At 43.3% G+C, this 17,719-nt stretch overlaps 1 long non-coding RNA gene across 1 annotated transcript in view; it reads right to left on the reverse strand.

The window, feature by feature from the left end:
* LOC141110043 (uncharacterized) overlaps positions 1–17,719 on the reverse strand; it is a 144,248-nt gene that overhangs the window by 8,305 nt on the left and 118,224 nt on the right. The window lies entirely within an intron of this gene.

Genomic DNA, 17,719 nt, shown 5'->3' on the forward strand with positions numbered 1-17,719 from the left:
TAGAATTGTGTAGATGTCCCAATATTTATGGACCTGACTGTAAGTTCAAGAATGAACTTCAGGGGGGAATGTTATGGAGATTTTGAGAATTTATATTTATATCAAGGAGCTTCAAGGGAACCATCGTGAGGACTTTCTAATTAGATTACCATGCCCCATTTTGTATGTGTGTTATTTCAGGCTCTTTTCCCTTAAATCTTTAGCATTTAGCATACTACTTGTCCCAGGTGACTCACTGTACTCAGTGTATGGTGGCAGAGCATTGTCATGTTAGGGCAGAAAGCGTGCTAGGACTACAAAACACCGCTACTCTCAATAACATAGGGGGGAATTGTATCATGTAGTTCTTAAAAGTAAACTGGACAGGCAATGATAACACTGCTCCAGATGTCAAAACAAAGTGAACAGGACAGCACTGAATTTCTGGAAGGAACAACAGGTCATTTTTGCTCTTATCAAACAGATTAAAAAATACTTCCAATTATATATTTGTGGGTGGGTGCAGCATGGTGTTGCGGTAATGATACACACACAGTCCAAGAGCAGTTAGTAGAACGTGTATTGTAGTAAAGGCAAAACAGTTCACAACAAACCCAGAGGGTGAAGACCGAATCAGGAACACTCATGAATTTCAACGGTGTGTAGCAGTGCAGGTAATCAGCTGAACTGACAGCATCTGTCTGGAGGGGTAGAATGCGGCCTGGCGTCTCGTGCCCAAATAGGAAAATGTCTAAGGAGATTGCGAGCCCTAAAGTCTTCTCATCTCAAACTTTTCTCTGTCACTAATACTGTCCCTGACAAACGAGTGACCTAGTGACCTGTCCCTACTCTACCCACACAAGAATGTGCGCCAAAACCTGGGGGCATGGACTTATACAAACTCTGCTGACCCAAACATGGCTGCCAAGGGTTACCTGGATGTAGCGTAGCCAACCAGAATGCCGCCTCCAGGAAGCTTCAGAGAAACCGGGTTTCCCTTCATTTGCTCTCCGGGCTGTGATGCCGATCCAGTCGGGCGCCACCTACAGTGGAGGAATCAGACTGCACCCATCTACATATTTAACAGGCCGAATGGGAGCAAATATGAGAATGTCGTTGTTATGGTTTACATACACTCTAATGCCCCGTACACATGGTTGGATTTTCTGACGGAAAATGTGCGATCGGAGCGTGTTGTCGGACATTCTGACCGTGTGTGGGCTCCATCGGACATTTTCCATCGGATTTTCCGACACACAAAGTTTGAGAGCAGGCTATAAAATTTTCCGACAACAAAATCCGATCGCGTCAATTCAGACCGTGTGTGGCCAGTTCCGACGCACAAAGTGCCACTCATGCTTAGAAGAAATTCCGAGACGGAACAGCTCGGTCTGGTAAAATTAGCGTTCGCAATGGATACAGCACTTTCGTCACGCTGCAATGTAAAAAATGGTTTAATACAGCGCAGTCTCTTCTTCTTTATAATGTGAGAAGAATGAAGTAGTTTTGCTGCTCATATTCACACAGATTTCTCAAAAACTTCTTTCTTTATTATTTATCGTGATTCCCTCAATATATTTTGATTTGTCACATCTGACAAAATTTCTTTTTTGTTGTTTTATTTATTTATTTTTTTAAAGGCTGTTTTTTTTTTTTGGGGGGGGGGTGTATTTTTTTCAAGGCTGATCTTTGTTTTATTTTATTTTTAGTTTTACTCCATAATATTTTTCTGTGTGTTTTGTGTGTCAAGTTACCACAACACCATTATTATCTTGTAGTATTTAATCTCAAGAAGGTTGCTTGGTGTTGGTGTCCCTTGTTAATTTCACATTGTATTTTTGAAATGTACCTGAATCCTCACAAACTGTCCTTTTTTAAGGAAAACACACATAGGCGAGTATAATTGAAACAAAAAATCCTTTATTAAGGGCTCAGAACCAAACAAAGAGGGAGGCAACGCTGGAGAAACATCAGAAATTGGCGAAGCCTTGGACCCCCAGGGCAGACATCAAATCTTTTCATGCAAAATTGGTGGCCTGAGGAGTCCATATCTAAGGGAGTGCAGTCTGGTCCAGAAGTCCCAGAGATTATGAAAGCAGCAGATGACATCTGTGTCCCCAGGCTGTGGTACTACAAGAGGCTGCATCTTTTGCCAGACCAGACTGGACACAGGGTCATCACTTTCTGGTCTTCTTTCCACGCTTCCTTCCCGGCTGTGGCTCTGGTGTTGGAGATGTGGCAGGAGGAGGAGTAGGACCTGGAGGAGGAGGAGTAGTAGGACTTGGAGGAGGACTATGTGTGAGGTTACAAATGTGGGTAGCACATGTTATTTGGCCCCTCAACCCCTTATTGAGAGCTTCCAAAATTAAGGACTCACACAGGAGTCGTTGGCCCTCTTCCATCTGCAGCATTTTGCAGGCAGTTAGGTCAGCAAAGTCCTCCTCCACACTGTGGGGGCTTCTCAGGGCCTCTGTAGCCTTCCAAAAGAGGCCTATGGCAGCCTCCTCCAGGTTACTCCTCTTCCTGCCACTTTGTCTTTGAAGGTGTAGGGTAGGGACCTGGATATCAGGCAGCCTGCTTGGCCCGGCCACCTCCTGGCTGAGACTTCCCTGTGTATGAAAAAGGGACATGGTTGTAGTTTTTGCATCATCAATCACAATCATAAATTAGTACTCCAAACTAATATCTATTTAACATCATTGATTGGACAACCAGAAATATTTAGAAGAATGCTATACCTGGCTCAAGCTGGGCTCCTCCACATGTTGCTGCCTGGAAGGCCCAGCTTGGGTGTCAGAAGCCTCAGCTGGGGGGGAAGGAAGCGTGGAAGGAAGAGTGGAGAGTGCTGGCCTGGGTTCAGTCTGACCTTCCAGAAAATGCAGTCTGTCATAGTACCACAGCCTGGGGGCATAAATGTCATCTGCAGCTCCTGATCTCTGGGAATCCTGGACCTTCTTGTGCTCCCTTAGATAAGTGCTCCTCAGGCCACCAATTAGGATCTTCAAATAGGTGATGTCTGCCGTGGGGATCACCGGCTTCACAATTTCCAGCAATTGATCCAGCGCTGCCTTCCTCTTTGTTTGGTTCTTATATTCAGGGTGGTTTATCTGCCACGGACAGGGCAGCTCCCTGAACATATCAATGAAGATTGCCATAAAATCCTTAGCTTTCAAGATATCCATTTTCACTGCAAGACACAACACAAGACAAACCCTAATGTCAGCCTAAAGTCTTCTAAACTTGTGCAAATACAGGCCCCAATCTAGAAGCAGTATAGGCACAATGTTAAATCTTACCTTCGTTATCACGATCGGCGCCTCAGTTACTCCTTCCTCCGCTCACAGATCGTACATACTACGCACGCGTGTTACGCTTTATAGACACTGCGCATGCGTGAAACTCCGCCCGCCCCTGACGTTCTTTCTAGTCTATTTCCCGCCCCTTCTCGTTCGGTGCAGTGGGGAAGAGCACATGGCGGAGTCAGAGCAGGTGTCTGATAATTACACCAACGAGGAGGAGGAAAGCCCGGAGCCTGAAACGTCCCGATCCAGAAGGAGACGATTTAAGGCATCAAATATGTCCTTTGGGGAGACGTTGGAGATGGTCGACATACTGAAGAGGGCCGACTATGACGGGAAGTATGGACCTTACCCCAACCCCAATGTCCGACAGGCCAAGATCATGGCGAAAGTGGTCAAAAGTCTGCACCGGATTTTCGGGGTACGTCGATCGAAAGATCAGCTCAGGAAGGTGGTCGACCTAAAATTAAGAGAGCACGAGCAGTACAGAAAGATCCGGAGAGTGCTTCAAAAAAGTAAGTAGTTGTGCTGTGTTCCTAGTCTGTTTTGTGTTTGTTACGTTCGTGCTGCTCCATGTGCTTTTCTTAACTGTTATCCAGTTTAAAATGTCAACTTTCATGTTCATGGGCACATTATTCGTTCGTATCAAACATTTTTCTTTCGGCCTATAAAACACCATTGTTTTAGCCATATGCATTTGCCCACATTTTTTAGGGCCTACTTGTCTGAAAATAATTTGGTTGTGTAGATGGGTTTGTTACTAGAATGAAGAAAAGAGGGGACACTAGAGAGAAGGAAAAGAGATTGCTGCTCACCCCTTGAAAACTAGAAACAAAAGAGAAAAAATTTCCCCAGGGTGGGGTTTTTTGGCAGCACAGTAACGAGTAAAGTCAATGTATGAAAAGTAGAACAAATTTATTGTGTACAAAAATAGTATATCATAAAAGTTAAAACAATGAGCTCCAGTGGGAAGTACCTTAAACCTAAATTGGCTAAACATACATTGGCAGACATATATTCATAACAAGGCTTATTATCATGAACATTAAACCTGATGCGTTTCAACCCATATACTCAGGGTCTTCTATAGAGGGTCAGTCTGCTGGAAAATATACACAGATAGAGTTGATGTACATATATGGATTCCATTAAAACAACAATTACACTCACTCATGCAATACACAAATACAGTATACAGTATAATTACCCAATAATGTATGTCCAGCAGGAGAGGAGAAAAACCTCCCACATGGAGATCCCTTAAAAAACTGTCTTCCCCTCTTCCCCAATGGAGAATCCCAGGCACCTCTATCACCACCGCAGCCCAGACCAGGGCAGTGAAAACAGCAACGTAACTTACGAGAGGTCACACTCTCAAGCACCGCCCGCCAGGCCAGGCGACCGGCCGAAAGACAAACCACACCTGCGATGAAAGTTAAAAGACGAACTAAATAAACGCCCATGACAAATGTAACAAAATAGTCCAGTTTGTTGTGTGGACAAAAAGGCCACTAGGAGACTGGAGTCTCCAATATTTATCATACGTATAATATGTATAACTCAAACCAGGAATTCAAAGCCATATTTGTATAACAAATTCTAAATGGTATAAATAATTCATAAGAAGATATCAGGTATTAGTAAACACTCAGTCTGTGCCATATGTGAAGATAATGAGGTAGTGCGGGGGGAGTGGAGAGTGGAAGAGTGAGAGGGAGTGGGGAAAGATAAAGAGTGAATGGTGAAGCAAACCATGCGGTGTATGTCAGTGGGATGAGAAGTTGGTAACCTGAGGGCCAGAATGTGTGAGAAAAGCCAAGTGGATGAAAAACGAAAAAGGGGGGAGGGGGTTTTACCCAAGAAGACCCAATTGAAGGAAAGAAAGGGAAAGGAAAGAAAGGGAAAGGAAAGAAAAGAAAAAACATAACTGTGAATGCAAAACAATACCTCAAAGAGTGTTAGGTAGCGCATGTGACTGCACCATATTGCCCCATATAGCTAGACTGTTATTGGTCGCAAGCTGTATCAGACTCAGTGGATTAGTATCCAATCCTGAGTCACCCAGTCTAAAATAAACAAGAAAAAATAAAAATAAAATGACAATATCATTAGAAGTAAATGAGTAAGGATCAATGTGGGATTGATTAGTTACCACATGAGCCATAATTGTATAGGGCAAAAAATGGTGCAAAGACACATCGCTAGAAAGTATACTTACTGTGTGACAACAAAGAGTGCTTCTAGCCCACCAAACAGGGGAAGACTGAGGGTGTATTGCGAATACCACTTTTATATCTACCATTTAATGGGGGTGTGTGTACTTCATTGCAGTTCATCACAGGTGTGTGCAATCCCTTAATCGCCCCATGGCAGGCAGAATGGCCGCCATCCAAGCAGCCGAGTGTGGCCTCCCCGGCGTTCGGGAAAAGCCATGGCTCCGATAGCAATGTCACACTCGCCGAAATCTCGCGATGCCCCTGACGTCACCCCGCGCGTGCGCAGTGACGAGGAGCATCCGAGAGTGTTCCGGAATGCCGTAGGCAAGGGGGGGGAAGATCCCCAACACGGCGCTCGGTGCCCGCCCGAGCGTCCAATGGGGAACAAGGGGGAGGAGCCACCTGTAAAGGCCGGCTCCTACCCCCCCCACTTGCCGGGAAGCCATGTCACAGATCACCCCCGACCCGGAAGCGACAGCGGAGAAAGCGCCAGAGCTCCACTGGTCAGGGGAGAAGCAGTTTAAAAGGGGGAAACAAAGCAAAATAATAAATTTAAACATGACAATGGGGCAAGCTTGTGAGGAGGAGGGGACTAATGGTGCCATATGAACCAATCCCCAAAACCTCACAATGCCCCACATGTATATGCTATTCACAGTTCGGAGGTGGTGCCATTGTCCACTAGGCATTACATATATTATGTGTATATATAAAACATCAGTAAATACAGGAGGATTCAATCACATACATTGGTAGCTCTGCAACATCAAGTTAAAAATAAAAAATAAGTAAAACAAAATAAGAATGCATTGAACAGGGGAGGGGGGAGGGGAAAAGGACATGGTCAGAAGTGCTAATTGTTTTCATTTTATTTGGTTATATTCTGTTCTATAGCCAATCTAAGAAAAAATATTATTGTTATTGCGTTTTTCCAGAAACAAAGCCCTTTAAAAATGGAGCGAACGAAATGGCCTCATTCAATCCTGGGAAAGAGGTGGAATTTAATTTAAATATCCACCTCTGTTCATGCTGCAACAAGATTTTGTTCCAATCACCGCCTCGTTCTGGTACGTGAATACGATCGAGTGCGGCGAATGACACTTTAGGCATTTTGTAGTTGTGAATTTCCATCACATGTCGCCCAAGCGGTAGGTACTGGTTGCCAATTTGCATGTGGTAGACATGTTTGGATATTCGCCGGTGGAATTCTTGTTTTGTCTTACCGACATAATGGGCTCCACATTCACAAGACATGAGGTACACAACTCCACGCGTCTGACAGTTGGTGAACAGCGCCGGATTGAAAATTGTCCCATTTGGAAGATTGAAGATTTTTTCACGTCTTATATATTGGCAAAAAGAGCAGTTTCCACAGGGAAAAGAACCCAAGACTGAACAGTGTTTTCGTCTTTTTTGTGCGCTTTTGAACTCACTTTGAACAAATTTATCCCTTTAGCGATGTTGCCCGTCTGTAGGTGATCGAAGGGGTATCTGAGATGAACCTGCTAACTTTTGGATCATCCAAAAGTATGGACCAATGCTTTTGAATAATGTTTCTGATCTCCTCATTGTGTTTAGAGAAGCGTAGAATGACCCTGGTGGGATCCGTACCAGGGTCACCCTTGACCTTCTCTTTAAACAACAATCCGTATCGGGGTTGTACGGCCGCTCGATTGTAAGCCCTGCATAAGCAAGAGCGGCTGTAGCCCCGTGCTAGCAATCTAGTTTTTTAGTTTCTGTGCTTCTTGCTTAAAGAGAACCTCATCGGAACAATTCCTGCGTAACCGCAGGTACTGTCCATATGGAATAGAATTCTTTAAGGCTGTAGGGTGAAAGCTGTCCGCATGGAGGATAGTATTTCCTGCGGTGCTTTTCCAGAACAAGGTACTGGAGATTTGGCCCTCAGGAGTACGTCTCAGCTGTACGTCCAAGAAAGTTATTTGATCACGATCATAAGTCATAGTAAACTTTAAATTATATTTATTTTGCTTGATGTGATCAAAAAACTTCAGTAACATTTCTTCAGGGCCCTCCCAGACGAGGAGGACATCATCAATGTATCGTCGCCACATGTGTATGTGGCTCATATACATGGCAAGGCCCTCGTCATCCTTGAGCGCCCTCTCCCACTCCCCCAGGTACAGATTGGCGTAGGCCGGGGCACAGCATGTGCCCATAGCCACGCCCTGCACCTGGAGGTAGTGGGAGTTGTCAAAGATGAATATATTCTGAATCATAATTTCTTTAAGTCCATCAATAATGAACTCGTTCAATGCTTCATCATATTTCTGATTTCTTGAAAGGAGTGCCCGTACAGCTGCAATCCCCTTGTTATGGGGAATCGAGCTGTACAGGGCCTCGACATCAATGGCCACCAAAAATGAATTCGGTGGGAGTGATACTTCCTGAATCAGTTGGAGTAGGTGCATTGTGTCCTTTAAAAACGAGGGCATGCACGTAACAAATGGTTGTAGGAAAGAGTCAATCACTTTACTCAAGTTTTCTGATATTCCTCCATTACCGGAGACAATTGGTCGTCCGGGAGGTTTTATTTGGCTCTTATGAATTTTAGGCAAGCTGTAGAATGTAGCCATACGTGGATGTTTTGTTCGGATAAATTCATACTGGTCTCTGGTGATGACTTCTTTGTCAAGAGCGGACTGAATTACCGTATTTATCTGCGTATAACATGCGCCGGCGTATAACACGCACCCCAAGTTTAGGAGGGAATTTTAAGGAAAAAAAACTTACATTTAAATGCCCATCAATGCAGCCTCATCAGTGTTCATCTGCAGCCTTGTTAGTGCAGCCTTGCCCCAGTGTCCAGTGCAGTCTTGTCAGTGCAGCTTTGCCCCAGTGCAGAATTGTCAGTGCAGCCTTGTCCCCAGTGGTCAGTGCAGCCTTGTCCCCAGTGGTCAGTGCAGCCTTGTCTCCAGTGCCGCCGACATACACAAGTTTAGTGTGTATTTTTAAATATGGCGCCGCGGAGTTCGGAGGGACTCGGCGGCGCTCGTTCAGCTGAACGAGCGCCACCGAGAACACAGTGACTGGACGGAGCCGAGATACACATAGCCGAGGGTTCTCGGCTCTTCTCAGCGCTGTTCAGTCACGCCCAGTCCCTATGATGGACATAACAGAGGTCCAATGGCGGGACTGGGCGGGACTGTGAGCGGCGCCGAGAAGAGCCGAGAACCCTTGGCTATGTGTATCTCGGCTCCGCCCAGTCACTCTGTTCTCGGCGGCGCTCGTTCAGCTGAACGAGCGCCGCCAAGTCCCTCCGAACTCCGCGGCGCCATATTTAAAAATACACGCTATGTGAATGTCGGCGGCGATTGCGGCGATCGCTCCGATAGACCACAAAAATAGCGGGGATCGACGTATAACACGCACCCACAATTTTCCCCTGATTTTAAGGGGAAAAAAGTGCGTGTTATACGCCGATAAATACGGTAGATCATAAAATTTAGTATAGGACATTTGTATAGATTTGGTTGAGATGGTTTTATACCATTCACCATTGTCTAAGATGTGTTGACACATACGTACATAGTCCTGATTGTCCATCAGGACCACATTGCCTCCCTTATCGGATGGTTTTATTGTAATTTCAACGTTGTTACACAGAGAATCAATAGCTGCCGATTCCTCAGCAGTTAGATTTTGAGGTCGTGTTTTTTTTACGTGGGAGTTTAGAAATATCTCTAAGTGTTTGTTTGACAAAGATCTCTATACTTGGGTTCAAGCTAAGTGACGGGAATTTTCCAGAGGGTTTTTTAAAACTCGTTACAGAATTCTGTGTAGGTTCATTGGCACTTTCAAGCAGGGTTTCCAAATCAATTTGATCTATAAGATCTAAGGTATTATTTTCTTGGAACAGGAGCGTCAGATCGCGCAGGGCTTTGAATTCCTTCATGCTGAAGGTGGCCCACTCGGTCATATACATATTGGTGTCGGTTTTTGCATGAAGGCTCTTCAAAAGTAGCCGACGTGCAAATAATTGTAGATCAGTGATAACTTTGAATAGATCGAAGTTTTCCTGTGGGCAAAAAGTCAGTCCACGTGATAATACATCAATTTCCGCTGGGGATAGAGAATAGGATGACAAATTAATCACGCTGAGGGATTCTGTTGAATCCGCGTGACATAAGCGTCCAAGTTCCCTACTCCCCTGTTCATTTGGGATGGAGAGGATCCCCGTACTTGGTTTAAAGGGCTCTGTGATCCGGATTTTGAACATCCTAGCGATGAACTTGTATGTGTTTTAGTTGCTAAAGTATTGAGTGAGGCATCTATTTCATTCGTGGCTATGTTTGATGTATCAGATTTGGGTCCTATGGGCCTCACCTCATTGGTATGGACTTCAGAGCCAATCTCTGAGGTGGTCCCCATTGTCCGCTTTTTTCTATCTTGTTCTGGGGAGCCTTTGTTATTACGGCTCCTCTTAAATTTACCACGTTCCTTGGGTGCTTTTGGATTCTGGCTAGAATCAAAATCTTTTTTGGGCTTTCGATGTGCCGTTCATATATTTAGATTGTTACTGTGGTGTATGCTGTTTGTTTTTTTGGTAGCTTGTTTGGGAATTAGTATTCCATTTGTATGCTCGTCCTTCCGAGAAGGTGGCATGGTCCCTCCAGAACTTTGACTCCTTTTTCTGCAAGACGCTCCTATTATAGGTCGACAGGTCATTCCGAAGGTTTGTCTGTAGTTCCGAATAGAGGGCGTGTTGCATAAAGGGTCTCAGGGAAGCTTCTATGTTGTCAATTTCCGTATCCAACGATATCATTTGTTTATTGTATTCCCTGGTAAGAATAGCCATCATTTCTTGGGAGCAGGCATTAAAATTAGCCTCCCATTCACTTTTGCATTCAATACTGATTTGGTCCAAATTAGGAAATATTTGGATCCGTAAGCCTAGAGGGTTGATTTTCTTTTTTTTATATCTGTTCAAAGTTTTGATGTGCCAAAACAATGCAGATTTTTTTCTCAAGTGTTCTATTCAGTTTGTGAAAAAAGGATGAGATCTGGGTTTTGGCTCGGTCCCCTTGTTCAAAATCTGTTTCATAGCCTGACATCAAACTCACCCACTCGGCACCCTGAAAATTACTCATATTGACATCAATTCTTATATCCCTCTGTCCCTCTTTCCCCCTCATTTTGGTCTGATTTATATAGTTGTATATAAAATTCACTTTTTATCTTTCAAAAAGTGTTTTCCAGTCATCCAATTTCTAAATAGCCGGCATTTGCAAATTTTTAAGGCAATATAAAGGAATAGTAGTAGTAAAAAAAAAAAAGCACTTGGGGATTTAATTAACCTTTTTTGGTTAATTCTCCTTTAAGGGGGTGTGGCAGGGGCATGTCCTATTCCTACATACGTTTGCTAATAGGTGTCCCTCATTCCTATCTCAACATGTTGGGAGGTATGCAAGTAGGAAGTAGAGTAATGCCCCGTACACACGATCGGACATTGATCGGACATTCCGACAACAAAATCCATGGATTTTTTCCGAGGAATGTTGGCTCAAACTTGTTTTGCGTACACACAGTCGCACAAAGCTGTCGGAATTTCCGATTGCCAAGAACGCGGTGACGTACACCACGTATGACGAGACTAGAAAAGGCCAGTTCAGAACCAAGAGCGGCACCCTTTGGGCTCCTTTTGCTAATCTCGTGTTAGTAAAAGTTTGGTGAGAGACGATTCATGCTTTTTCAGACTTGTGGTTTTCAGATCGTTTTCTGCTGTTCAGTTTGTGCTTGTGGGTTTGTATCTGCTCTTCAGTGCGTGCAGCAAGTGACGCGTGACTCTTGTCATTCTGTTCTTGTTCGTTCGTTACTGTTTTTCAGGTCGCTCTTCACAGGTCTTGTTGTTCTTCAGTGCATTCTGTTACTTTGTTCTGAGCAGCCGACCGTTTTCTAGCCATGTTGCGTATACGTACTCCTCGTAGAGTTCGTGCTGTGTGAGGGCTTTGTGTTGGGGTCCTTACCTTGACATAAGTCCAGTCCATGAACAGGGTGGGGAGGAGTTCATGGACCAAGAAATGGTTGCTTCAGCGTGACCAGTTCTGTCACATGCCTTTGCTCAGTGAGATCCGTGAGAATAATCCTGATGATTTCAGGAACTTTCTCCTGATGACGGACCCCGTATTTCACCGTTTGTTGGCTTTGCTGACCCACTATATCAGCAGACAGGATACCTGCATGAGGCAAGCCATCATTCCGGAGCAGAGGCTCGTCGCCACCCTGCGGTACTTGGTGACGGGGAGAAGCCTGTAGGACCTCAAGTTCTCGACAGGAATCTCCCCCCAGGCTCTGGGGATCATTATCCCAGAGACCTGTTCTGCCATCATCCAGGTCCTGCAGAAGGAGTATATTAAGGTAAGATTTTTATCCTTTAATATCACATTTTATTGTATATAATGTTTGCTAATATATTGTATTTCTTTCCTCATTCCCTAATTACCATGATTGTAATATGCTGTGAATGTCCCCTTTGTCCTCATGCATGCTTGATATTTTTGCAATTATTTTTTTGCTCCTTCATACATATTTGCCTTCACATACCTCCCCAGCATGGTCTCCTGCCCCTATATTCACCTCATGTAGTCACTTAACAATGTATTTTATCAGCTCCATAGTAGTGCTTTACCCCAAACACCCCTAAAATGTTTTGAAATGTGATTTGTTCTTTAAATTCAGGCAGAGTGCCACAGGCTTTTTTTAGGGGTCCCCAAATCATTTGGAACCCTCCCTCCCCCCAACTGCTAAGTCAGCTGATACCAATTCTCTATCTATCCTCAATCCTCTATCTGCTGACTTTGCCAAACCCATACACACTATACCTACCTCTTTTGTGGTCAGATGTATGGATGAATTCCCCAAAGCATGTAGTGCAAGGGCCTGCCTGTATACATTCAAATGGTACTGTTTAAAGTTTTGGTATCCAATATTATCTTGATGGGTAATAGCAGAATGTCCAAATGTGCTAAAATGTGTACAGTGTGTATTTATATCTTTGTATTATGACACTTCTTTTACCTGTCCAGTGGGCTGTCAATAGTGTAACTAAGGAGGGGCTGTTCCAAGTAATACACATTATTTAGGCATTCATCTCTCAATGAAGTGGAGAGGGTTACCTGTCCAAGAGCTCCCCCCCCCTATAATGTTAGAAATTGCCCATGAGAGGGTGGGGAGGGGGAATATGCTAGGTGTACCTTTATACTTTGGTCTTTAAAAATTCCCATAAATAAATTTTATCTTGATGTTGGCCAAGAATGTTTGTGTCTAATCTGCTTTCCATGTTTATGTGCAAAAAGACTAATTTTTTTGTTGTTGTCCTCCACAGTTTCCTTCCACGCCACAGGAATGGCAGACTGTGGCCTCTTACTTTGCCCAGCAGTGGGACTTTCCTAACTGCGGAGGGGCAATTGATGGGAAACACGTCCACATCATCCCACCACCCAACTCGGGTCGTACTATTATAATTATAAGGGGTTCAATAGTATTGTGATGTTGGCGGTGGTGTCGGCTACTTATGAATTTCTGTATGTGGACGTGGGGAAGAATGGCCGGATGTCCGATGGTGGAGACATCGCCCAGACGGAGTTCTACAGGCGTCTCCAGAATGGCAGCTTGGACTTGCCACCTCCAGAAGACAATGTGGAAGGACTCCCATTCGTCTTCGTTGCGGATGAAGCTTTTGCGCTGGGGGACCATCTTATGCGGCCATTCCCGATGAGGACCCTCACCCCGGACCAGAGGGTTTTTAATTACCGGCTGGCCAGAGCCAGAAGAGTGGTGGAGAACACGTTTGGAATCATGGCCAACCGGTTCCGCCTATTTCTTACACCCATACATATGGCGGAGTACAAAATGAATCACATTATCCTGGCGTGCTGTGTTCTACACAACTTTTTATGGCAACATTCTGCCAATTATGCTGGCTCAGTTGGGCCTGAGGCCAGAATTCAAAATGAACCAACCCTGACGGCGCTTGAAAGTGACCATCCTGGCTTGCCCCCCCTGAGTGCCCTTGATGTCCGGCTAAGATACCTTGAATTCTTTGCGGGTAGGGGGGCTATCAATATGCCAGACAATGTGTAAAACCCTTTTCAAATAAAAAAAACAAAATAAGCAAATCTTCGGTGACATTTACTGCTTGTGTTTGTTTTAGCTGACCCTGACAGAAATGTGGTGAGTCCTGAAAATGGCGTGATTGTGTAACCTTACAAAGCACTGTTGGGTGTTATTTACTAAAGGCAAAGACACTTTGCACTACAAGTGCACTTAAAACTGCACTTGTAGTGCAAAGTGGATTTGCCCTTAGGAAATAACACACATTGTCACAGAAAGCAGCAATTAGAGCACCCCAAAAGTGTTGTAGCGTTGAGACAATAATCCACACATTCTTGATTAACAATCTTTTTAATACCTGCACAATCACATGTGCATTTACAAAAAGGTTTTTAAAACAAACCAACATGTTTGTTGTATAACAATTTTTGGGGTCACATTAGAAAAAGTAGAAATGTCCATTTAAGATAAAACAGGCATGTTTAAAACCAACAAGAAAGACACAAATCTTGAACTTACAAAGTTCACATTTGGTAGAACTTGAAGGCAATATCAGACATGAGTATTTAGAAACTGTGTTTGATATTGTGTTCAGACGGGGTGAAGTCACCCCAGGAAAAGCCAAATTTTGAAGATGCACACAAATAGCTGAATATCAACATGTGCTAGCTGCCATCATGGGGGATCAAGGAACATGTTTTGGGGGAGCAAGCCCTTCCTCACCGCTACTTTATTATTGAGGAAGGGGTTGCACCCCCAAAACGCGTCCATTGATCTCCCGTGATGGCAGATAGCACATGTTGACACACTGTGTGCATCTTCAAAATCTGGCTTTTCTCCAATTTGACAAAAAATTAAAAAAAATTGTAGCACACCAAAAAACAAAGGGATTTGGAGGGGTTTTAAACTCTCCCCAAAACATCAATGATGTTCTTATTTTTTTTGAAGAACATCATTGATGTTTTTCTTGATGTTTTCCAAGTCCCTATTACATCCCATGATCTCCCCAATCAGGATCTGTGCACTTTCCGAGGTGAAAGGATCTGGATCCACAACATCACGATCACCTAAAAAGATAGAAACAAAAAAAAACATTTATATTTATATATATATATATATATATATATATATATATATATATATATATATATATATAATATATATACCGGCATCCATCTCTTACCTGAGCCTGTGGTCGCAGACACTCACCTGTTGTGGTGCCAATTTCCACCACGTCTTCTTCCTCTTGCTCTGTTTGTCTTGGGTGCATTTCCCCTTCTTCCAGAGGTGGGGGGGTCTCTGGTCTCCTCAGATGAGGGGTGTCCTCCGAGTCTTTTCTCCCCTATGTAAAAAAAAAATGGTATACTTAGCACACAGATATTTGAGGGAAGAACTATAAATATGAAACATTGCTTGGAAGTGGGGTACAATTGTCTGTTTTGGAGTTCCAAGATGTAGAATTTTTAGTGTCCTTTGTCAAGCTTCAATACTTTACCTGTTTTGTACAAGCTTCACAGATGGAGACACCCCTATAGCATACACTGGAGCACCTGTGTGGGCCCCCTAATAAAAAGGGTGTTCTTGTGTCCCACACTAGTGCTCCAGCGTCCAGATGTGTAACCAGCTGCTGAGTGTCCTCTCCTTACACAGAATCTAGTTTGCATTTCATTCTAGTAACAAAAGAGAAAAAATTTCCGCAGGGTGGGGTTTTTTGGCAGCACAGTAATGAGTAAAGTCAATGTATGAAAAGTAGAACAAATTTATTGTGTACAAAAATAGTATATCATAAAAGTTAAAACAATAAGCTCCAGTGGGAAGTACCTTAAAACTAAATTGGCTAAACATACATTGGCAGACATATATTCATAACAAGGCTTATTATCATGAACATTAAAGCTGACGCGTTTCAACCCATATACTCAGGATCTTCTTCAGAGGGTCAGTCTGCTGGAAAATATACACAGATAGTTGATGTACATATATGGATTCCATTAAAACAACAATTACACTCACTCATGCAATACACAAATACAGTATACAGTATAATTACCCAATAATGTATGTCCAGCAGGAGAGGAGAAAAACCTCCCACATGGAGATCCCTTAAAAAACTGTCTTCCCCTCTTCCCCAATGGAGAATCCCAGGCACCTCTATCACCACCGCAGCCCAGACCAGGGCAGTGAAAACAGCAACGTAACTTACGAGAGGTCACACTCTCAAGCACCGCCCGCCAGGCCAGGCGACCGGCTGAAAGACAAACCACACCTGCGATGAAAATTAAAAGACAAACTAAATAAACGCCCATGACAAATGTAACAAAATAGTCCAGTTTGTTGTGTGGACAAAAAGGCCACTAGGAGACTGGAGTCTCCAATATTTATCATACGTATAATACGTATAACTCAAATCAGGAGATCAAACACAGCTGGACTCAAATGAATGTGTAGAACCATCTCAAGGATGATCAGAAGAAATGGACAGCACCTGAGTTAAATATATGAGTGTCACAGCAAAGGGTCTGAATTCAGGATGTGGAATTCCCTTCCACAGGCGGTGGTCTCAGCGGGGAGCATTGATAGCTTCAAGAAACTATTAGATAATCACCTGAATGACTGCAACATACAGGGATATGTAATGTAACACTGACACGTAATCACACACATAGGTTGGACTTGATGGACTTGTGTCTTTTTTCAACCTCACCTACTATGTAACTATGTAACTATGTAATACTTAGGACCATGTGATATTTCAGTTTTTCTTTTTTAATAAATCTGCAAAAATGTCAACAATTCTATTCTGTGTTTTTCTGTCAATATGGGCTGCTGTGTGTACATTAACAAGGAAAAAAATGAACTTAAATGATTTTAGCAAATGGCTGCACTATAACAAAGAGTGAAAAATTTAAGGGGGTCTGAATACTTTCCGTCCCCACTGTATGTGTGACAACACATAAATGTATCATATTACTACCATACATAAAGTGCTAAAGTGCTGGTTCAAACTTGTGCAATGCAAACCGGTGCGATTGCAATGCAAATTTTTGCTGTTTGTGAGTGTGAGTTTGCATTGTGTTTTTGGTTAACCGGTTCCCGACCGGCGCACGCCGATGAATGTCGGCAGAATGGCACGGCTGGGCAAATGGGCGTACCTGTACGTCCATTTGAATTTCCCGCCGTGCCATTGCGTGCGCGCCGGGAGCTACGTGAGTCAGGTCCCGCGGACTCGATTGCCGCGGGGATACCCGCGATCGCCTCACGGAGAGGACGAACGGGGAGATGCCGTTGTAAACAGCATCTCCCCGTTCTGCCTAGTGACAAGTGTCATTCGATCTCTGCTCCCTGTCATCGGAGCAGAGATCAGTGATGTCACACATACAGCCCATCCCCCTACAGTTAGTAATCACTCCCTAGGACACACTTATCCCCTCCCCGCCCCCTAGTGGTTAACCCCTTCACTGCCAGTGTCATTTACACAGTAATCGGTGCATTTTTAATTGCACTGATCGCTGTATAAATGACAATGGTCCCAAAAATGTGTCAAAAATGTCCGACATGTCCGCCATAACGTCGCAGTCACAATAAAAATCGCTGATCGCCGCCATTACTATTAAAAAAAAAAAATTATTAATAAAAATGCCATAACTATCCCCTATTTCGTAAAACGCTATAACGTTTGCGCAAACCAATTATTAAACGCTTATTGCGATTTTTTTTTTTTTACCAAAAATATGTAGAAAAATACGATCGGCCTAAACTGAGGAAAACAATGTTTTTTTTTATATATTTTTGGGGGATATTTTGAAAATTTTTTTTAATATTTTAATATTTTAATATTTTAATATTTTAATATTTTGACAATTTTGAAAAAAAAACGCATTATTTTTTACATTTTGCTATAATTAGCAAAATGTAAAAAATAATGCGTTTTTTTTTCAAAATTGTCGCTCTTATTTTGTTTATAGCGCAAAAAATAAAAATCGCAGAGGTGATCAAATACCACCAAAAGAAAGCTCTATTTGTGGGAAAAAAAGGACGTCAATTTTGTTTGGGAGCCACGTCGCACGGCCGCGCAAATGTCAGTTAAAACGACGCAGTGCAGAATCGCAAAAAACGCTCTGGTCAGGAAGGGGGTAAAATCTTCCGGGGCTGAAG

This window comes from Aquarana catesbeiana, linkage group LG10, assembly GCF_042186555.1.
Source record: "Aquarana catesbeiana isolate 2022-GZ linkage group LG10, ASM4218655v1, whole genome shotgun sequence".
Taxonomy (NCBI): domain Eukaryota; kingdom Metazoa; phylum Chordata; class Amphibia; order Anura; family Ranidae; genus Aquarana; species Aquarana catesbeiana.